The sequence below is a fragment of the Sceloporus occidentalis genome, unplaced genomic scaffold (genome assembly GCF_023333645.1).
Source record: "Sceloporus occidentalis isolate IW3139 unplaced genomic scaffold, rSceOcc1.0.p SCAF_7, whole genome shotgun sequence".
Lineage (NCBI taxonomy): Eukaryota > Metazoa > Chordata > Lepidosauria > Squamata > Phrynosomatidae > Sceloporus > Sceloporus occidentalis.
Window position 1 is genome coordinate 13,587,501 of NW_028316987.1, and position 24,329 is coordinate 13,611,829.

Here is a 24,329-nt window from a genome sequence, read left to right on the forward strand (position 1 = left end):
AACTTAGCAAGGAGGTCTGGCTCCTAACTCTTCAGCAATAAGAAAATTATTTCCTATATCCACCCTAAATTACACAGTTGAGCATGGCCACATACCCTCCAATATTTCACAGATAAAAATGGGACGTCTGGCCAACCAACATCAGAGTGTGATCAAGATGGCAAAAATTATTATGGAAGAACACATGAGCTAGGGGAGGTTGCAGCAGTTTGTTTTTACCTGACTCAACAGAGAAGGAAAAGATTCCAGCCCTTCTCTCCTCTTTGCTGAGTTAATTAATTGCAAACCCCTTTTGCAGTTTAAACTCAGTCTGCAGTAACTGAAGTAAAATGAGAATAAGGCCAGAAAGTGGATGCAGCTGTAAAAGTGGGATGACAGAGGATAAATTGGGACTGTCCTTGCCAAATCGGGACATAAAGGATATGCAGATGCTGAATCAGGAGTGACTTTGAGTGAATTTATGTGTGGAAAACTGTGAACTCCACTCAATTCTGGCATTCAAAAAACAAAAGATTCAGTATTCCTTATTTCAAAGTGGATTATCTTTTGTGCCAGATTCACACTGAGGGATTTCAGGGTTGCAATAATTGATCCATCCATATAGCCCTCAACTCTGCCCCCCAATATTATACCTGATGTTAATCACAAATAATTCTCACTTTAATGATCATCATTTTCTTTTCTTATTTAAAGCAATAGTTCATGCTGCAATCTCCAATGGAAGATCAGGTGGTGTGGAGTGACATTGGGCTTTTGTCTCTTTCCATTTTTCACCACAAAACGAAACCCATAACTCCCATGGTTTTGGCCTATAGGATAAAGAAATTGGCACCCCTGCTTCTTTAGAAAAGTAAAAGAACAAACCAGGGGACAACTTTGTGTGGTTTTTAATATGAAACTGGTTTTCAGATTAATCTAAAACTATTGAAATCTGTTTTTAGTACCAGTTCCAGCTCTGGAATTTGTGAAGTGCAAACTAGGGAAAAGACCTGTTTTATTAAAACAGGCTCTGGCATATTAACTAGTTGCTATGGAAGGCCCTTATAAATGGGAGGTTTTATTTTGTTTTAATTAATGCTGTTTTAATATATTGTAATTGTTTCTTTTATTGTCATTTCAACTTTTTTATAACAATGATAGTGATGGCATTTTGGCTTTATTTTGTTTTAATCTATGCTGTAATTAAAGATTAAGCCCTGTACTGAGAAAAAGGCATGATAGTAGATAGATGGATAGACGGCATGACCAATCCTTTCACTGCCTGCATGCCACAGATGTACCCACATGGAATTTAAACACATGAAGCCATTCCAAGGTCACTTTTTAAAAAAGGTCTTAATTTCCAATGAACAATAAATTAGTGGTAAATTCTGAAGTGCTGGCACATAATGCCAGCTCTCCTAAGCATGTCCCAGGAAGAGAGTCCCAAAATGTAGACAGATGTGTAGATCCATATCAACAAGCCTATTCTAGCAGTTTTCCTTTACAATAGGAGCAGGTCTTTTGTAAAGCTATGGGACTTCAGTATACGTTTACAACTAAGCCACCCCAATATATTTCACACTACAACAGGGGTAGCTCTCAGTAATGCACTGTTGTTAGGGAATGACCATGCTCCATCCTCACCCATTATCATAAGGACTGCACTAAAGTTTAGTTGGGGGGATCCAGAAAAGGTATGGCAGATGACACCAGTTTCCTTGTGAGCTCTGGCTCCAGGACACCACTGCCCACAACTTTTGGGAAGCTACTCTCTGACCAAGAAGATCTACCACAGATGTGTAGGGGCTCACTGTAGCTATAGCAATTCACTTTCATTAAAGGCACTCTTTTTCATAGCTCAGAAACGTTACCAGAATCCTGACCCTGCATTGCCAGCTAATTAATAACTAACTGTATTCTACTGTACTCCCCCCTTCACCTAGAACTTTGTCACACTAACTAGAAAAGCAGAATTTGTCCAGTGATAAGTGTCTGTCCGGTGCTTATCACACAGCATCATTTCCGACATGCTGCTGCCTTGCATCCCTTTCATTACTGTAGTGCATCTTTTTACTGACAGGCAAAACCCATCAATAGGCTCTTAATCTTGCTGCTATTCCATTACTGCCTTCGTGCGATAGGGCCCATCCGCTGCAGTTCTGCTTCTCAAGCAGTCACAAAGTGTGAGTGAGCATGATTCTGCTCCCCCCTCTTCCCCCTCCTTCTTGCAGCAATCATAGCCACCAACCCCTTCCTGAAGCTGTGTGCACATTCACAAAGCATCTGGCTTGAGGAGATGGGATTGTGTGATCCCCCACTTTCTCCTCAAGCACCGGGCTGCTATGTGAATGTGCACATAGCAGTCCTATATTTCAGGGAGGGTGGAGAGTGATTCTGGCCACCAACACTTTCCTGAGGTAGTGTGGAAAACAGATCTTGTGACCATGGATCGCCAAAGTGCTTATCATGGAGAATAGAGTGATACGAAATGGTGACAAACCAGTATGCTTTCATTCTTAAACTAGTGCAACTGTGGTGGGACAACAGGCTGGTGTGATAAAGTCCTCAGAACAAAGGCTGGTGTGATAAAAGCTGGTGCAGAAGCAAATAGATTTCTATGTTCTGACAAGACCTGAAGTGGCCTGGGCTTTGAAAAATAAAAATAAAAGAGAGCGAGAGAGAGATTATACACAAGCAGCTGTTAAGAGGCAGTAATGTGAGTGAAGGAGAGGAAAAGAAGGTGGTGTCAAACAGACATTGAATATGGATGATGGATGGCAAGAGATCCTTGACAGATGTCTAAATCTCTTTGAAATAAAAGAAGGTCAAATGTCTCACTCAGGATCAACTCCAAAAAGTACTTTACACTAATACTCTACCAAGCACCCCTACTTCCAAACTAGGCCCTGTCTCAACTCCTACGATAAAAGGAGTGTTAAGCACAGTCTCCTCATGGGTCTCAGCACAGAGACTGATTGCTTATCCCAGCACATTAACAGGCAATATAATATCAAGCCTATTATATCCGTTCATTCTGCACTTTTATGGGCTTTCCTCAAGATCAGAGCGAGTTCATGGAAACAGAATTCCTTCATGTCCAACCAACCCAATATTGCAGGGGTGGGGGACTGCAAAAAGGTACAGGGAACGATTTTTGGTTCCTAGGGATCTGCTGGGGGCCACAAGTACAGACAAAAATGCCCCCAATGGGCTTCACTTCTGATTTTGAAAAGCTGGTATTTTAAAATATTAAAACAATGTAGGTGAATTGTCATACTTGAAGGATTACAGGAAAGGCAAATCACTCTTTCTTTTTGGCCACAAAAAGGGCTGTCCAGGGAGTCACGAACCACAGTCTGTTGGATGGGGCTGTTTCTGGCCTAGGGCCACCTACCACCCAGCCCTGCATTATTGGATTGTGCCTCTGTGCTTCTATCACATTTTCTCACCTTGGCAGAAGGTAAATCACATGCTTGAAGACAGGGATGTAAATCCTCAATCATTTTGTCCACACAGGCAAGGACAAATACAGTTGGCCCTCTGTATCCATGGATTCTGCATCCATGGATTCAGCCATCCACAGTTTCATAATAACCCCCTTCCAATAAATAAATAAAAATATAAAAGCAGGATCAAGCTAAAACTTAATGTGCATTTAATAATAATAATAATTTGTTTTATTTATATACCGCTATTCCAAAGATCATAGCAGTGAACAGCAAGTAAGCTAATTAGCAAGTAATTTCCTTTGATTAAGCTGTTTTCTCTCCTACAATGGGATTTTCTCATTCAATGAGTTCTTCACATTACGCCCACATTTACTTTCTAACCACCAATCACAAAAAAGCATGTTAAACATAAGATATGTATTTGAGTAAAATTATATCCTTTGACAAACAGACATTATCCACACTAGAGGGAGTGCCTCTTCTAAAATCCTCCTAAGCATATCTCTCTAGTTTGACCCTCTTGGCCATGGAAATTTGATTCTCTGTTGTAGAAAAAAGCAAATTCCAGAAATGGAATATCCTGAAGGAGGGAGCAGCCAGTTAAGTGGAACACTAAAGTGGAACACTGAATGCTGCAGCAGTTTGTTGTAGATACCATTTGTATTATACTCTGACTAAAGTTGGTTCTGAACTATCTGTTCATTACTAGAGGCCCTTTCACACAACACAGTTGCAACACTAACTGCCTTGGCAGCATCCTATTGAATCCTGGAATTTGCAATTTAGGTAGCAGAATTTAGAATTCTCAGCCACAGAGCAGTAGTGCCCTCCAAACTACAGACCCCAAGATTCCATAAAAATGCAGGCTCAACAGTTAACATGGAATCATAGCACTGTAACTGTGCAGTGTGAAAGGACCCAAGAGCTAAAGTCCTGGCATAAATGGAATATTACTGAAACAGTGACTTTTCTTCATCATTGAACAACCAAAAAAAAAAAAAGCATAGGAGAGTACTTTTTTGGGTAACAGTTCCTAGGACAGCAGGCCCAACATAGTTTGTCTGGGCTACAATTTTTAGAACTCCCCCCCAAACTATCAGTCCTTACAGAAGCTTGGAACTTTTGGAAACTGTCCCCACAAAGTTTAGAAAAGTCAGTTTAGGGACTCTGTTATTGTAGTTAACTGCCGTTAAGTCGACTAGGCTTCTGTTGTTGTGTGCCTTCAAGTCATTTCCAACTTATGGCAACCAAAGGGGACCTATCATGAGGTTTTCCAGGGATGACAGTGTGTGGCTCACACAAGGTCAGCAAATGGGTCTCCATAGCCCAATAGGCAATTGAACCCTGGTCTCCCAGTGCCCTAGTCTAACACTCAACTGCTCAAACCACTATATCATGGTAATTGCATAAATGGGAGACCTCCAACTCGCCCTATCATCAGCAACCCTGCTCAGGTCTTGCAGTCTCAGAGCCTTGGCTTCTTTGATTATGTCTATCTATCTAGAATGCAGTCTTCCTCTTTTCATACAGTACTGTCTTCTACCTTACTCAAGCATTATTGTCTTTTCTAATGAGTCAGGTCTTCTCATGATATGTCCAAATAACAACTCAGTTTAGTCATCTTGGCTTCTAGGGAGAGTGCAGGATTTGTTCTTTGTTGCTGTTAACTGCCCTTGAGTCAACCTCAACTCATGGCAACCCTATGGATGACACATCTCCAAGACCCCCTGTCCTCAGCTGCTTTGCTCATGTCCTGCAGGCTTAGGCCTGTGACCTCCCTGACTTAGTCTAACCTTCTCACATGTGGCCTTCCTCTCTTTCGATTGCCTTCTACCTTTCCTAGCATGGTTGCCTTTTCTAATGATTTGCTCTAGGACCCATTTATTTGCTTTTTTAGCAGTCCACAGTAGCCACAGAACTCTTCCCCAGCAACACATTTCAAATGAGTTGATTTTCTCCCTGTCACCTTTCTTCACTGTCCAGCTTTCACAACCATACATAGAAATAGGAAATATGAAGACACAGACAATTCTAAGTTTAGTTTTCAATGGTATATATTTACATTGTAGGATCTTGTTCAGTTCCTTCATAGCTGTTCTTACATGTCATAGTCTTTTGTTGATTTCTTAACCACAGTCTTCATTCTGATCAAGGCAAAGAAAATCTTTAACTATTTGAATGTCTTCATTGTCTACTTAAAGTTACGTAAATAATCTGTGGGTATTATTTTTGTTTTCTTACTGTTCAGCTGTAAACCTGTCTTTGCACTTTCTTTCTTTACTTTCCTCATCAGTCACCCCAAGTCTCTGTTATTTTCTGCTAGTAGTATGGTGTCATCTGCATATGTTAAATTGCTGATGATGTTCCCACCACTTTTCCTGCTTCTTTCCTCTGAGTCTAATTGTGCTTTTTATATAATATATTCACCAAACAGACAGGGTCATAAAATCCAGCCTTGCCTGACGCCCTTGCTAACTGGAAATTGTAACCCAGAAAGTAGTTTTTCCATTCTATGTCCCCACACATTAATATTTGAAGGGAGGGGTGAAGTGAGGAAATAGGTATGAAAGCAACCAACCAGCCCTAGCATCTCTTTTCTAGAAATGAAGAATCTACATAAATAATATGTGCCAGTCCCAAGAAAAGAAACCATTCTACTATACATGCTGTGCTGTTTGATCAATTAGGTGTCCATCCCCCTTTGTATTATAGTGGAGAATTCACTTCTCTTTTCTGCAGCAGCTATAACTAACTTACTCATTTCACACTAAAACTCATGCTCCTAGAATAACAGGTTTATTGTAGGAATTACAACCAACTAACCACGTTGGCTGAAAGTAAATCTGAAAACGGTAAGCAAACTGTCAGGAAGAGAAGCCTTGGCACTTCATTTATAATCCTCTACGGTCAGTTTTATAGCTCTCATAATACAGTCCATAACCTGAGGTCTTTTTTTTTTCTGTTTTAATCTTAATAATGCCATAAAACTCCACTGCTGCTGTGGTGGCTTCTTTTTTCTTTCTAAAGGAAAAATGGAGGAGCAGGTGCATGACAGTGAAAAATGCTAGTGAGAAGTCAGAAAGGCAGAAATAAATCGGAAACAGGTCTGGTTTATAGACAAGGCCCAAGCGGATAAGAAGAAGATTCTGTTCCCTCAGGGGCACCAATATATACTTTTAAGGGGAAATTATGGAGACTTGTTCTCAGTGGCTCAGAAGGCTATATTTTCAGAACTTTGGACAACTCCTTAACCATTTAATGAAAGGCCATAATGTTTATTTGCTGGGAGCAATAGAGCAAAGGTAAATCCCATCAGTGCTTCTCTCTCCCCAAAGTTAGCTATTGTGCTGATGTTGTGACATTCTAAGCACGCACAAAAAGGAGCATCCCGAGAACCACACTTTTCTTATTAAAGCAAGTTTATAATTAAAGTCTTTAATGGGGCAAAGGAGTGCTAGTTCCCAGATTTTGGATGGAGTCCAAATGTGGCACTTAGGGGGCCCCTCTACCTTGGGTCAGACAGGGGATGCAAAGTGAAATCTTTCTTTGATTGCAAACAATATTTATGGATACTCTGCACAAACTGTGTGGCTGGTTGGTACTCTGCTGGTGCTAGGGGCTGTAGTTATGGGAGATTGGTGTAAAATGAGGACAATCTCCCACAATTAGAATTTTGCCCGCAGGGATGTTTTCCTTCTTTCCATATTTCTAGTGCTGCAGTAACTTAAAACTTCAATTGAATATTTTGAAACACAATTTAGGGGCCGGGAATATAGGCCATTACCAAAGGAATGTGAACATAGCAAATATAAAAAGTCTAGTTGTCGCTATTGTTGTGTATGCCTTCAAGTTGTTTCCAACTTATAGTAACCATAAGATGCTCTTATTAAGGAGTTTTCTTGGCAAGTTCTGTTCAGAGGGGAGTTGCCATTGCCTTCCTCTTAAGGCTGTGAGAGTGCAACTTATCCAAGGTTACCCAGTGCGTTTCCGTGGAAATTTGGGGACTGAAGAAAATTTCATTTGGAGAGGCAAAGGTGTTATGGTGGAATGCCTTTAGTTTGCCCCCCTGTACCTATACCCCCTGGGAAGTGCCCAGCCCTGCCAGTTTCTGGTGCCAGAATTAAGCAAAAATATGCTCAAATCTATGGTGGTAATAGCCAACATCCACTTGCTAGCCCCAACTAGAGTTGACCAATTGAATCAATCCTAAATGGCAAGTCAACACTCATATCAGTTCCGTTAATTCAGTAAATTTACTCTACTTGGCATTAGTAATTGGATTTAAGACAGGAGTGGCAATTGTTCAGACCTCAAGCTTCTGTTGAATTGCATCTTCCAGCAGCTTTAGCCAGAACATGCCATGACAAAGCAAAGCATTCTGGGGCAAGTTTCTGGCTGCCCATTCTATAAGGAGTGCTTGTGAATTAGGCTTATACAGTCTCAAACTCACTCCATGCAAAGACAGTGTGCACCTTAAAGACCCAAATTTCCTGCAACTGCATTTTAAAAAGCAAGATCAATGGCAAGGAACATTCGTATAGGCTTGTCCATTGCTATTTATCCTCTTACTGAAGATGCCTCTGGTGTTTTTGGGTGGGCGGGTGGGAGGGAGACCCTGTTTCCTGAGCAGAAAATGATCTTCCTGCACAGGACACCTGTTTTCTGCACCAAAACTAGTTTGGGTACATAAAAACCTAACATATATCTCTGCAGAAAAATTCTTTTACAATATTTTGGAGCATTCAATTAAAGGGGGATTCTGCAGAAGAATATCCATTTTCTTTCACAGCAGGAAGATAACTGCTGTCATTATTTGTTCTCACATTTGAGGACAAAATAGTCAAGGATCTACATCCAAATGCCCACCACTGCAGTGTTAGTATCTGAAAACTTTCAGCAATTGTCACCTCCTTCTGCAAAAGATGTAGACTACTGAAGATTCTGAATTTGGATCTCCTCTCATCCTCTATTTCTTTCTTGCTGTTCCCCATCCATCCTTCTTCCTTTTTAAAAGCAGTTTTTGGATGGTGAGGAGACTGAAATTGATTTGAGACCATTCCCTGTCAAATAAGAAAGATTAAAAAATGGTCTCCAGTGTCTCATCTAGTTTGGCTTTCAAGTATAGGCCTATTTGTAGACTTTCCTCAGGGGCTTTGGTTTGCCTTTTGACGCTTTTCTGATCATTGAAGGGTGCAGTTCTCCCAAAAAGATTGCTCAAACCAAGAACTACAGCAACTAGCAGCAGTTCAATTCTTTCATCAGCCAGATCCCAGATGCCTCACAAGCAGGGTGCAATGGTGATGCCTATCACCTGTTTGCCTATCCCAGCATTTGTTATCTACAAATATTTTGGTGCTGAATGTTATGGTTTCATATAACGGTCATTACTAATTCCCAGCGATAGATCCATGAATTCCTCAAATCTTTTCTAAGATGCACCCAAGTCAATAGTCATTACCACATCTCATGGAATCTTGGATGCCTAAAGTGAATTACGTGTTACACAGATTCTATACAGTGCATGCCTCCACTATGAACACACTATGTAACTATTTTGTTGGGAGCAAAACCCACTACCCAAAAACATTGTAGCAGCTGGCTATAGTCAGACATTTATTTTTTACAGATATTGAAAGTAGGATAACAGAGGATTTCTCCTTGTAATGTGTACCCTCAACTCATCCTCATCTCTACTTAAAGAGGTTTGGCATTTCTTTTCCCAGCCTGCAAAACCTATTTTGATCAGAAGAAAATTCGGCAATAAAACAGGCATCTCTTCCCATGGAATAAGCCAATGGTTTTCATCCCTCTCCTTTTTTTTGGCTAGGGAACTCCTGTAACATGTTGTATTATCCTGAAGAACCCAACTCTTCCTTCTCCAGCCTGCCAAAACAAAACAAAGCAAAAGCAAACAAGCAATCAAAAACCAAACAAACCCCAAAACCACAATCCAAAATAAAACAGATTATAAGTAATTTCATTTCAGACTATAAGTAGATAAAATATAAGTGCAGAGGTGGTAGACTGTAAAAAATTTAAGAATCTTTGCGTGATGCTTGCTGAACTCTGGCTAAAAAGTTAAGAGAATCTCAGGCACTTAAAGTTTCCGCATCCATATTTTAAAATAAAATACTTATCATTAGTACTTTAATTCTTCAAACCTTAGCCCTATTTGTGTATGTTTATTCCCTCCATCTCCAGTTCCATCATCCTCTGAAAGAAACCATTCCCAGGTTATCTTTCCTTATTTTTGAGCTCTTGCCACTCATCTTATCAATTCCTACAACCCACCTCTAGTTCTCTTAAAGGAAATAAGGTGATACTAACAATGGACTTTATCACAAAGAAAAAATCGGGGGTTTAAACAATGACAATCGCGTGATTTCTCTGCAAATGATTTGTTGGACTTTATTGCCTGTTTATTCCTAGGCTAATGGCACTTTAATCACAAAGTCATGTGAAAATGTTAACTGCAATTGCATGATTTTTACACAGTTTTTGCTGTTTAAACCTCCTATTTCTCTTGGGTCTCTAATGGTGTATGGCTGAAACTGTTGCCACACTGCAGAGGTAATGCAGTTTGACATCACTTTAACTGTCATGGCTCCATGCTTGGGATTTGTAGTTTGTTGTGGCACGTAGTCCTCTGACAGAGAAAGCTAAACATCTCACAAAACTACAAATCCCAGAATTCCATAGTACTGAGCCATGGCAGTTAAAGCAATGTCAAACTGCATTAATTCTGCACTGTAGATGTAGCCTTAATAAAAGCTCACCTGGCGGTTAAACACTAATCAGTAAAATATTTATTTTCAAGACTTCCTTCCCTTTAAACAAAAACAATACTACGTCTGGCTCCCTACACTCAGTTCACTGTGTTACAATTTTATCATGCTTAACTTCTCCTTGAACTCCATCACACTCCCTCGTACTCTCTTTCTCCTAGCTGGCCAGAAATCACACTATCTGTTCAACTGCCAAATTGTTTTCTTAGTCTGCTGTTTCTTTCCAGCCCCCTTCTCATCATTCTGGGCCCCGGGATAGGCAGAACCCATGACAGAATGGACATCAACTCTGTATGTCACATCCTCCTACAAGTGGAGGGCAACAAGTCTGAAATAAAGAGCACAACCACTCTAAAGAGGCTTATTGCATCAGGGTTGCAATTCACATGAAAAGCTTCATTGGGTAGCAGAGGCTCTTCACTTCAGACCCATCATCCTCCATGCACAGGAGGAAGATAGACCTGGAGATGGACAGAGTGAAGTTAGTGCATATCCCCTCCTTGCATGTTGATTAAACCCACTGCAACAACACTGAATATGTCTTTTGTAGGGAGTGCACAGATAATGGTTAGGATTCTGCAGGATATCGTATGTTAAAAGGGCTCCTTAACTCCCCCTATGAGACAGAAAACATTGGTGTACACAATGGAGAGTAGTGTTTCTCTCAAATTCCCTTATTGGCTGCCTCCAGATATTGGGCTGCAGTATCATTATTCCCTGAAAAGAAGACCACAAGTGATATCATGTGGTCACCATGAAAACAAGAGATGAAATGCAGACAACCTTTTCCAGAGCAAACAATGACCAAATGGAAAGATCAGATCCAGCTCCTCTAAGATACACTGAGTGGATCTGAGGGTAAAGGCTCAGTTGCTAGGATTATACATGCTTCATATTGCGAAGACATGTGTCACCCAAAGCACTTGTCACAGTCACACAGCATGAACAAACCTAGCAACACTTTTCCACTGCTCATTAATACTTTTCCTTTGCCCCACGGATTCAGTGAATTAAATCTGTGTCCACACTGCAGAAATAATCCAGGCTGACAATTACAGTTTGTTAGGCTGGAATTATAGTTAGTTGTGGCACCAGAGCTCTCTAACAAAGAAGGCTAAATTTCTCACAAAACTACAATTCCCAGAATTCCACAGCATTGAATCATAGCAGTTAAAGTGGTGTCAGCCTGGATTATTTCTGCAGTGCAGATGTACATGCTGAAGGTGTGTGGCCTTAATTCAGAGGCTTTCTTTAAGCAGCCTCTCACTCACATGGTAGAAGTGGCAAACTAGAGTTTGGGACCATGAGTCGGCCAAGTTTAGAGAATATAACTAGTGAGGCATGAATCTTAACTGCAACTACTCTTTGTCAAAGGACTGGGCAGTATCCCATCTACATATGGTCACCCATACCTGAGATGTGCCACTAGAAGTAGCAATATTATGCTCTCCAGTTACTCCCCTGCCACAACGATCCAGTCCTACTGAAAACCAACCCAACCAAATACTTGTCAAAGCACTCTTAATGATTTCCACAGATGCAGATTCCATCATACCTCTGGGTCAAAGTGATTTGTTGCTCTGGAGCTCCCACACTTATAGTTGGGCTGCTTCCAGATGGAGGGTATCATTCAAGCAGCTTTATCTTGTACAATGCCCAGCACCGTGCAGTACTATTCAGACCAGCATAGACAGCAACATGATGGGCAGGTCAAATGCCACACATTCCAAATTGGAAATGCCTCTTTCTTACACTGGTGCTTGTCAGCAAAAGACACTGCTAACTAGAATATTGTACACAAGGGCAAACAGGCAACACAGACCCTGCAAGCTTGATCACAACCAGTTATGGACAGACCCAACAGAAAGGAGACATACAGCTGTTACCTCAAGGTCAGGTACCCAGTCACCCCTCTCAACTGTGATATCAATTTAACATTAACAGGGACACTGAGGTGGGTAACCTGAAAGGCAACCCCACTGCAGAGACCTGGCCATACTGTATTTGGAAATCCAACTGCTGCAGCATGGGAAGAAGCAAGAGCACCCACCACAATGAGATCACACAAAGACACCAGCACACTCCCTTTGTCTATGGAGGGCGATGATGGGATTATGGCCAAAGAATGTTGTTATGCATACACAGAAGAAGGACTCTTCTCCAGTAATAAAGGTTTTGCTTTGTCTGAGATATTTGTGCTGATTGTCCAAAGAGGGTGGTTGTACATAGACAGATAAAGGACTCTTCTAAGGTAATAGGAGTTTTCCTGTCTGAGTTATTCATGTGAATTGTCTAAACATATCCTTGATCTCCTAACCATTCTTCTCCCTTGGGAAAACCATTGAGCAATAAGGTAATCCATTCATCCTGAAATGGCTACCCCAGGACATGAATTTGAGTATATATACCACTAGCAATTTGGTCTAGTCTGACTCAGGACAGAATCTCTGTTCAACTTCTACTAGATTCCTCAATAAGGCAGCATCCCCAATTGTGCCAGTGGCTATTGAGCCATCTCCATTCTGGACACCCCTTAGATCTATGCTTCAGGATCGGTACAGTATTACCATTAGCAAGGCCTCCACTTTTTACCTTCTCCCATATTTGTTTCATTAGTTCATCTGTGAGTGCATGTGTCTCTCTGTGTGTGTTGACTACTTTGTTAATAAACTCCAAAACCTATCTGGAATTGCCTCAGGGGTTCTGTGTGATTTAGAACCAATATATGAAGGGGAAGATCGCAGGCTGAACATTGCTCCAGCCAAAGTGTATTTTTATTTAAGCTATTAAAATTCTCCTAAGACATATTAATTTGTGGGTGCCCTCCTGGGACCCACAGCTTTTGGAGTGACACAGCATACAAACCAACTCAGAGCACTGGGTCCTTTTGCTTTAGAAAGTTAATCATCACTGCAACCAATCAGAGGCATAGCTAGAAGCCATCACCGTCTGGCAAGATTTGGAGATTATTGGTTTCTCTAGATCCCAATACTGATTGCCTGAAGAATGCAGTGCTACTGGTTGGCAAATTTATCCTGCACCAAGATCTGGGCAATGCATAGAAGGTATAAAGAGAGGAGAAATGCCTCAAGATCTACCACTTGACACATGGTTCAGATCAGAAACTTGTGGATCAGATCTGTGCCAATCGGACACCTGACTAGAAGAAAATCTACCATCCATCCCAAATTTTTCACCCATCCTGGCTTGACAAATCTGAAGGGTCAATCAGATTCTACTGAGGAATATAAAAAGCCCCAAACCTGTTATCTTCCCTCACTCTGGGCAACTAGTTATTGGGGAAGGCTATTCACTTCTTCTTTTATGACTTTAAGCCTACTTGTCTCCAGACCATCCCTAGTTGACATTTCTACTCTTGGAATAAGCACCTGCCCAAATCAGGGAAGGAGGCAATGATTTAAGCTTCCTGAATCCAGTTTGCTGCAACTGTAGCATTAGAATTAACTGATTTTTTTCCTCCCTTGCCTTCTGGCTTTGCCACAAACCCAGCAAAATTCTTGGTTCTAGTCTGTTTTAGAATTTGATACCAATAATTGTAGCAGCGAAACCCAGTTTGCTCCAGATTCAAGTCCCCACTGAGTCATACAAACTGAGTATCCTTGGATCAGTCAGTCTATCTGAGACTGAACTATCTCACAGCATTGTTGTGACAGTTAAGTGGAAATATATGCCTCTTTAGCTCATTGGTTGAAACACAGGATATAAAGGTAATAAATAAATATGCCAGATTTTTTTAACGTTCATGTAAAGTACAGTATTTTGCTTAACATTGCTGTAAAAGGGATAAGCTGTGACAATGAAAAGTGCTGAACCGTCTTGAAAATTGAGGTCCAAATGCAGACCAGCCATGAATCCTAGGGCAGTCCAGTTCTCCCCACCAATGTATCTTAGTTCTATCTTGGGTGAAGCCATTTTCCATTACCATTGGTATTAAAAAGGCAACAACATGCAGGATCAAATGTTACAGACAGCTTTGGAAAATTAAGATTCCCTTTCACTTCTCAGATTTTATACACTTTCAGGCATCATCCCTTTCCAGAAGGGAATATGCCCGGCTTGTGTAGGTTGGAGATAAATGCAGCTTCAGGACAAATGTGTCATCCCACTCAATAAAGTCTAAGTTACAGCTACCACACAAGGCTTGGCGTTCTCCTCTGCCACCCCTGCTGTGCGACGGATTTACCTCAGGCTCTCAACCCGTCATGTGCTAAGCAAGTAAATTAGAGTCACTGCAAAAGCTGCAGGACAGAACACACATTCCTCACTTGCTAATGCTACTGGGAGTCTGTTTAGGCCAGAGGACAGGTTGTTTAACTTTGAATGACAAGGTTTGGCTTATTTGTTCATCAGCATTTAAGGGTGCTGACCATCACAATGTTTCAGCAACAGCCATGGTAGTTACTTCACTAGTATAAACCCAAGATCAACCTGATTTTACAGATTGCTTGGTGTATGTACAAACCAAGAAGCCAGTCCCCATTCGCCTCCATACCCATCTTTTTATTTTAATTTATGATGGTGACATATGTATACAGTATATAGATCTGCTTAATAAGTAAATCTGATGTGTTGAAGAAAAAAGTGAATTTTAAAAAAATCAAAAACCTGCTACAGGAATCTACATACTACACAAATATAGCACTATGATTGTACATTAACTGCCATGACAACATTTTATGGAATGCTGGGATTTTAGGTTTAGAGAGGGGCATTTAGAATTCTCCTCCTGGGAGCTCTAGTGCCTCAACAAAATACAGGCCCCAGGATTCCACTGGATGCAGCCATGGCAATTAAACTGGAATCATAGGGATATCACTATGTAGATTGATAGGGTCCCTGCTGGGTTTTTTTGGATGAGATGCAAGGGCAAACTGAGCTGTGTGATAGCAGTCCTGGCGACATATCACTTGGCCTTCTGGTTCTGTTGCTTAATACTATGTTGACTGACAACAAAATATCTACTATTCATGATCTAATTTAGAGGATAGGAGTCAATCTGAGCAGATTATCTAACAAAATATGAGTTCTTCTCAGCTGTGACCACCAAGAATTTCAAGGCAGCACCAACACAGAGTAAACAGCCCACTGTGGTTATGAGGCTGTGGAAGTCTACAGGGATTCCATCTCCTTTTCCAGGTTCCCGTTTTGACTGAATAATTGTCTCTGTTTTGAGAAAGAAGGACAAAACAGGGAGTTAACAGTTTCTCCTGGAACCAATAAAGTTATTTTCAAAGTTGGTGCTGAGAACACTTATTCTGGTGGTTCTGGGAGATTTCCACCTCCTCATAGAGACTATGTTGTCTTGCTACCAGGGTAGTACAATTCGTGACCTTCATGGCCATTTTATGGCTATTCCACTGTATCATCAGTCTAACAAAGGCTGTTGGTCACACTCTGGCTTGGTTGTTCTCTTCTAGGTAGGACAACAGCAGTGTCAGGGTCATAGCTTTAATTTAGATTGATTTATCACAGGCAGATCTCTTTCTGGTGAGGTTTAGGCTTATAATGATCATTTCTCTTTGCCGAGATACATAATTTCACAGTGCTCTAATTTGTCTTCCATCACTATGCTGTTCAAAATCTACATGAAACTGCTAAATGAGATCATCTGGGATTCTTTAGTAAGGTGCTTTCAGTAAGATGACCACACTTAACATTTTTTTTTTCTCATTTAATTTGTTGGGAAATGTGTGAGATAATGGTGTATCTTCAAATTTGCAAGGCAGAAGCTGAACAGCAACTAGTTCCATGCCCACATCCATAGGGGTCTAGCAGGGGAGTTTATCAGACAAGGGAAATTGGAAGTATAATCCAATGGCAATCCGAATGCAATCATGGAGTTTCACGTTATTGCATGATAGACTACCACATGTAATTTCGGGCAATGGGAAGTCAGTCCAGAGTCTGGACTCCAGACGCAATCATGGGGTTTCACGTTATTGTGTGAGAGGTGATCATACACAATTTCGGGCAATGGCAAGCTATTTTCAGGCAATGGGAAGTCAGTTCGAATACAATTCGAATTCATGTAAATTCACTGAACTAGTGAATTCATGTGAATGCATTCTGGCTCCACTTTCTTTTCATTTGAAATTAAGAGAAATTCCTCCTGAGTTATAAACTCCAGAGAAAGGAAGTAAATTTCATCTTCTTTGTACAACCTAAAATAAAAGTAATTTGACTTACAAAAATAGCTTTACTTGTGCAAAATGAAATAAATGGTCTAATGGAGGGTAGAAAACTGTAGATAAGAGTGATGCAGGAAAAGAGGGGATGTAGACTAACAGAAAATCACCACAATTCCAATTAGCAATGAGTATAAACATACAAAGGTTGCTAACTCTAACAAATTTAAGGGAGGCAGTTGATATATGTTATGCTAGTTCTTAAGCACTCACTTATAACTGGTCCTTTTTGAATTTACCTAAATGTTGTCATTTTAACCTTCAAAACCCTACAATAATGTAGGAACTGGATATCTAAAGGACCACAAATCTACATGATTACTGAGATGTTTTCTTGATGTCCAAGCTTCCTTGCATGAAGTGGATGGCTACCCAGTGAAAATATCATTATATAAGACAGATGGTGGCTGTGGATTCCCAATTTAAAAGTCGCTGGGATACATAATATAACAATTATTATGTTATATATCAGGATGGGAGAGCAAAATGTTAAGGTATCTCTGGGTGAGCAAACTGGATCCCCCCCCCCCATTTCTGAATAAGAGATATAACATGAATAATAGCATTCACTTTGCTGAAAGGGTTACAAGGTTTGACAGTAATAATAAGATGTATCTGCTTTTCAAATATTATTTTAAAAATAAAATTGATTCAATAAATAAAAATGAATCAAGACTTCTTAAAAGTTTCCTAGACTGTTCAACCTAGCCTTGAAAATAAGTCCATCCTCCCACCCAACCAAATTTCTCTGCCTACATTTATAGTATCTATGGATTTGGGATTAAAAGAGAGATTGGGGATAGAGTGAGGGAATACCTGCCAGAAACTTAGCTATCTGCACTAGCATTGCCAGTTCTGAACTACTACAGCCCAAGATTTCAGTGTCAAAACCTGAGAATGACTCCTTGTGATATCACAAGTATGATGTAAGAAGGGCCAGCCCCTAGTGATGCCATTAAGTACCAAACACAGTTGCACAGAGTAAGTAATTCAGATTCAAAACAACAAGTCAAACAAATGAGGAAAGCTCATAAACACACACACACACACTTTCCAAGACAGTGCTTTTACCCTGAGATTCCTCTCCTCACCCGGAGGAGCACAGTAGAGGGATCTGGATTTCTCTACTGGGGTAAGATTACAGACACAGGCAACCAGATGAGTAGTTATTATTTAACACAGTGTAGAACTAGTGTAGTACCAGTAAGATGCAGAAGGACAAGGCGTCCCAACATAGATTAAGGGCTCCAGTTCCTAAGGCCTAAATTTATTTTGAGGGTCTGAAAAGATGCCCCTGAATCAGATGTTGTTGGTCGACAGATCTTAGTATCCTCCACCAGTGGTTCTGCTGTCTAGGTTTGATGGAATTTGCAACCCAATAACATCTGGAGGACTATATATGTTGACTCCTGTGTTTTTATGCCAAGTTAGACAAGCTTCTTTATGCTTTCAGAGCAAGTAAACCAATGGTAGCCAGACAGGTCTTCAAGGCTGAGTTTTTCACAAAAAGAGCAAATGTGGCCTGAAAGAAGTAGAACCTGATACTTTGGAAGTATGAGTGGAAGATTAATAACATATCCTCTGTCATCCCACTTTTTAGTGGCTTTTAAAATGTCCTAGTTTCTCTCTTTCTCTCACCCACCCCCTCATCCTGTCTTACTCCAGTTGCTGCAAACTGATTTCACAGTGGAAAAGTAATTCACACTCAATTGACTCAGTAGGGGGGAGAGGAGAGAAACAGGTGGAGCTTTGCCCTTCCAGTAGTCTTATGGAAAAGCAAGCTGCTACAGAGTCTCCCAACTTGTCTTTTCTTGCCTGTTAATAACATTTGCCATCTCAATCACATTCTGATGTTGCTTGGCCACGTGTCCTGGATTTCATCTGTGAAATGTTGGAGGATATGTGATAACATTTCAGCTAATATAATAAATCCAGTAAATAAATATATGCACAGGGTTTAAATCCTCAGTGAGTGCAACACATAAGTATATCTGTGCCTTTTAAGTATGACTGCCTGCTCCAGATAGTTTTGGGGAGAAGGAACATGTATGCTAGGCAAGTGGAATTAACCAGGCAACATGCAGAGCTAAGGTATTACTCAGGTAAAAGCTGACAGCGACTCTCCAGAATTTAGAGGCAGACAGGGGGGTCAAGAGAGCCAAAAGGCAATTGTGTGCGTGTTGGGGCAAGGCAGAGCCAAAAAAAATGGCAAATACTAGCAAATACTGTAATATTCTCTATCAATTTTCTTTTAGAAGTTTTGCTTGTTTCTTGCCCAAGAGAAGAAGGCACTTCCCTCAATGACCTGAACATGATCTGTTCTAAGGAAGCGTTGCAAAACCAACCTATTATTGCCAAGTCTTTAAAGACAGCATTAAAGTAGAAGCTAGTTCTCCATGTGGATTTAAAGGAGGAAAGGAATTCACCGTGAGAGAATAAGGTCAAGAGTTAGATCGAAGATGAACACTAGGAAAATTTCTCTAACCTGTTCTATAACCTCTTGCCTCTAGAGTTAAGTTTTTTAGGGAAATTGTACAATCTCCCGCCTTGGAGGATTTCAGGAAACATTGGATGAGAGGCTCCTGTGGTGCTCCTGAAACATTTTGATAAATAATTGGTATTAGAGAGAAAGGGGGAGAGAGAGATGATCTGAGAGGGAGAGAAATAGATCTGCATAACATTAACCCTTACACAGGCAGTTTCATTATTGTGCATTCTCTGCCAGGCATTTCCCCTAGGGCCAGGGAGTCCATTGCCCACAAATATTTCAGTGTTCCCCTTCCAACTGCAACACCTGAAGACCTAGGATTGACTGCAACATAAACACTTGGATTTTAAAGCTTTGCAGATTTTTAGGATTATAAACATTGCCCATTCACTATTTTTTATATAAATAAATTAAGGTCCTTTAAGGTTGCTGGACCCCTGTGAAAGTGGAAAAACAATACAGTAAACCAGGAGTGGGCACTTGGCAGCCCTCTCAATATTACAGAATTGCAGCTCCTGGCCTGCCTCATCACTTGCTATGCTGGCTATGAGTGTTGGGAGGGGCAGTTTACCAACATCTGGAAAGCCATGCAGTGCCCACACCTGTGATAATCAGATTCCAGAGCAAACCTGTTTGGTTTTAGTCACTTCCACTGCAACCAGAATTGACTTCCCAGCCAAAGTCACTTCCTACTGACACCTGGTTTATTAAGTCGAATGACCACGGCCAATGACTATGGCATGGGAGCATCAATGACGTCTATTCAGTTATGAAAGGGGAGGGGAAGATTTTGTTGATGTGGAGGTTCTCTTTCATAATTCCAGTAGAGGCAGTGTGGTGTAGTGATCAGGATAGTGAAGTGGAATTGAGGCAGTATATATCATAGTCCGTATTTATTTTATTTATATTACACTTTTCTCCTGAATTAGATTCAAAGTGGTCCCTATGAAACCATGAAAAGCACTCACTGGGCAAGTTTAGGCCAGTTACTCATTCATGCAGGCTTTTTATAATGAGGAAAAAGAGAACTATTCACTCAAAAACTTTAAACCTATTTGAAGAAAAGAGGGATATAAACATAGCAAGCAAATAAAACCAACCATGCTAGTCATCTAGGGAAACTGATAGGTATAACATTCAGGCTGGATCAGAAGACATTTCTTCCCAGTATGCTTAACCAGCATACAGAATTTGCTACTACAAGATGCAACCATGGTCATCAGCTTGAACAGCTTTTTTATTTGTTTAAATGATTAGACAAATCCATCGGCAATGGGCACCTTCACAGTTATTAAGACATGAGTGTTAAATAGAACCTTCATGCTCAAGGACAGTATATCTGCTGAGTGCAATCAGTGGCAAGAGCTGTTATTAGAATCATCGAATCTTAGAATGGGTGATACGAGTCATCTAATCCAATCCCCTGCAATGCAGGAATACACACCTAAATCGCTCCTAAAAGACACCCATTAAACTTCTGTTTAAGGGCCTTCAGGAAAGGGGAGCCCATCACCTTCTGAGGCAGTCTGTTCCAATGTCAAACTGTCCTTACAGTAAAGAAGTTCATCCTTTAGATGAAATCTCTTTTCTTGTCACTTGAATTTACTGATTCAAATCAGTACAAATAGATCCTTGCATTAGTCTCTATGGCAGCAGAAAACAAGCTTACTCATCTGCAACATGACATCCCTTCAGATATTTAAAGGTGGCTATTATGCCACCTCTCAGTATGCCCTTCTCCAATATAAACATATCCCTAAAACTTTCATAATGCTTAGTTTCCAGACCTTTGACTACCTTGGCTGTCTTTCTCTGGACACATTCCACCTTGTCAATATCCTTCTTAAACTGTGTTCCCAGAACTGGGCACAGTATTCCAGGTAAGCTCTGACCAAACCAGAATAGAGTGGGACTATTACTTCCCTTACCCTGGATACTTTACTCCTACTGAGGCTGCCTAGAATTGTATTCATTTTTTTTTTTGGCTGTTGCAACATATTCTTAATTCATGTTTAACCAGTGGACTACTAAAACCCCAGACCCTTTTCACAACACACTTCTTTCAAGCCAGGTGTCATTCACTCTGCATTTGTGCATTCCATTCTTCCTGCCTAGATGCAGCACCTTACATTTACCCCCGCTGAAATTCATTTTGTTAGTTTTGGCCCAGTTCTCAAATCTGTCAAGCTCATTTTGAATCTTGATCCTGCAGTGTTTGCTACCCCTCATCTAAGTTGGTGTCATATGCAAATGTGAAAAGCACACTTTCTGTTCCATCACCTAAGTAATTTATAAAGATGCTTGACAGGACAGACCATCATATTAGTCATTTCTCTCCAGAGAGAAGAGCAACCATTGACAAGCACTATCTCTTGGTTTCATTGGTCAATGAATTATTAATCTACTTTACAACGGAATTCCCTAGCCCAGCTTGCTTGTTCCGATGCCCAAACTAGGAGGAGCTCACTAGCCACTTTTGGAAACAAGACAGTAAGCTAGATAGAACCCTGGCCTGATCTAGGAGAACTGGTTTTAAGAGGTTTCTGCTACATGCCAAAGGCTGCTCAAAACACATGAGGACATCTTAGTTCACCTCTGTTCACAACACCAGAAGAACATGTTTACAGTTTTGGTTCAATGGGTCTAACATCCTGCAAGTCCTAGTAATATATAAGTCCAGCACAGAGCTTGTACATTTAAAATTAAAACTTTCAGAATCCTCCCCAGTCAGCATCATAAAGAGCAAAGAGTAACATTTCCAAGTTCTTGTTCAAATCATCTTAAATTCTGTTTTTACATCAGTGCTCTTTTCTGGCAAAGTTTCAGAGACTTCAGTTTGAAGGGGGGAAAACAAACAGAAAAAGGAAATTAAAAGGAGATTGTTAGCTTGTAGACTAGTTTGGAGGGATTGTCAAAACCAGACATCCTCTTGAGTCAACCCAAACCTGAAAATAGGACATCCTTCAGTATTTTTTGTATAATACACCAGTCACCTTACCGTGAATGTTGCCAAACGTGACAGTTTCCACCCCTTGACTGGCTGATTGTTCCACTCCGTTCTAGCAAAGGGGAGTCAGGCAGGAAGACTTGTCATTCAAATTGCAAAGATCCAGTCCAGGTTTCCTGATTTTGTGGTCTTGCTGAGTAGGATTCTTTCTATGCAAGTTCTAATATTGCTAACTTAAAAATTAATGGCCAGGATCCCCCCATCCCTCCCTCCCTGCTGGGAAGTCTTGGACATAAAACGCCTGCAAGAAAACCCAGACCGTTCTTAGACTTGGTTACAAGGCAGAACAGGTGCCAACTGGTGCTCATTTGTAACTGTAGCGATCACAGCTTGCCAAAAACTCTGGAATGCTCTTGACATTAGACCTGGGATAGAGAAAGATAGATGGAAGGGAAGTCATCTTACGCTGTCCCCTGAAGACCGTGCCTAAGGTCACACTCAGACGACTCTCACCAGCAGAAACAAACAAGACCACTAGACCTACATGGAAAGAAAACAGTCTACCTCATCTGTCTTTGTCTAAGAAGAAACACTCCTCGATCCAGGGGTGGGGAAAGCGTGGCCCATGGACTGCATGCAGCTATTATTTTGAGGCCTCTTGCAGCCCCATTTCCCCCTGAAAATGTTCACTCCTAGGAGGGGGAGGGTAATTTTACCATGGTGTGCAATTTAGGAGGCTTTTTTTTTTTTTTTTTTTTTGCAGTCAACTAGAATCCTGGGAGATAGTGGCATTTGGGGCCAGAAAGGTTAAAAATGGGGAGCACCCTTCCAGGATCTCCATCCTCTGGCAGTTCCCAAATCTGCTTTAATCTTACATGTGGTTACTCACTGGCACAGGGAGAGAAGTGATGCACATGTTCAGAGGCACTTTTAGCACTTCCCACACTGCGGGGCATATAACCATGATTTCAAGAGAGAGCCCCAATACTAATAGCTTTCACTAATTGTGGAGTCATTGGGATAGTTTTTTCAGTCCATGTTTATGAAATGCCACTTGGCTGGGAACTCAGACCAGAGAGTATCTGGGGAAACAGAAACACAGTAAGCCACCCATGTTCAATGTTGTCATCAGAGTTTGTGGGGAAGTAGTCAAAGGAGCCCTGATACTTTAAGGGACTTATGGCTGATTGACTCCATAGCAGGGCAAAGGCAGTAGTGATAGGTTTCTAAGGGCTAAAGGCAGTGGACCCTCACTGAGATTCCACAAAGCTGTAAAAGAATGTTCCAACAAAAGTATCATAAGATTTTGGCTTTCTTCTTCGTCTTATCCAGGACTGAACAGAAATCTGTTCTGCAGTATTGCAGTATAGAAAGGCATAATGGGAAACTGGAGCAGTAGTATTGGACACTGTTTCCAAGTGGCACAGCCATGGAAAATTGCTGTGCTGTCCTACCACTGAATGACTGGAGCAAACAAGCTGCAGAGGGACTAGCTTTTGGAGGGACTACAACTTCCAAACTATCAGAGTTGAGAGATTCTGGGAGTTGTAGTCCAAAAAAGCAACTTTTCTGAGCTCTGTATTCAGAAGTGACTGGTGGACAACATGTGTCATTCTTATAAAGATGCCTGTTGTAAATCAAGCTCACTGATGAATGGATTGGCAACAGAATCTTATTTGAACAAGTTCTCCACCACACTTGAAAGCAGCAGGCTAGTTAAGGGTGTACAAGACATGTAGTCGGTTGATCAGGAGGTGCAGAATTCAGAAGAAGCCGATGGGCTGCTGCCACTATCCCCACTACCTGCTGCCTGAAGCTGCTCCTGCACTCTTACCTCCGGTAGGATTGGCTCTACTTACAGGGAAAGAATTTGCTGTGGACATTTGAAAGGAAACTGCTGTCACCATCTCCAGCTTCTGCAGAGCTTGAAATAATTACCAGAATCCCCCTGCTAGCACTGGTCATGCTGGCTGAAAGAATTCAAGGCAATCTGGTCCCCAAAAGTAATTTCTCCTAGCACTGGGATTCTGTGACTTCACCTTGCAGTGGAACCATTCTCTTACTGAACAATGGGAAAACAAATAAACCTCAAAGCCACTAAAGGCAGGCATTTATTTAGTGGGAAGCATGATCACCTCCGTCTCCTGTATTAAGCAACAGAGGGAAAGTGATTGAGAGAAAACACTTTCTACTTAGAGAGACATTTGGCCTCAATTCACGGAGAACAGCTTTTATTGGCAAACACATTATGTTCTGCAACACATCTACAAATGACTGCTGAATGTGGTTTATACAGAAGATTCCCCCCACGCTGTCACCGTCACCACATTTCCACCAACTCATCTAATAAATTGGAAGCAGCAAGTGCTCTGTTGCTTAACAAATGTGATTAAGCCCCAATTTCACTAATGAGGAATCCTAAAGGAGTAAAAATAAACATAAACCCAGCAGAGCTAAAAAAACCAAAGGCAC

The 24,329-nt window shown here is 41.0% G+C and overlaps 1 protein-coding gene across 1 annotated transcript in view; it reads right to left on the reverse strand.

Annotated features, from left to right (window-relative positions):
- The window catches only part of LOC149309220 (zinc finger protein 385C-like), a 148,610-nt gene extending 126,677 nt beyond the window's left edge, over positions 1-21,933 (reverse strand). The window contains exon 1 of the mRNA XM_089531987.1: positions 21,909-21,933. The gene's annotated coding sequence lies outside the window, so the exon portion shown is untranslated. The remainder of the gene's footprint in view (positions 1-21,908) is intronic.
- Positions 21,934-24,329: the final 2,396 nt, after the last annotated feature.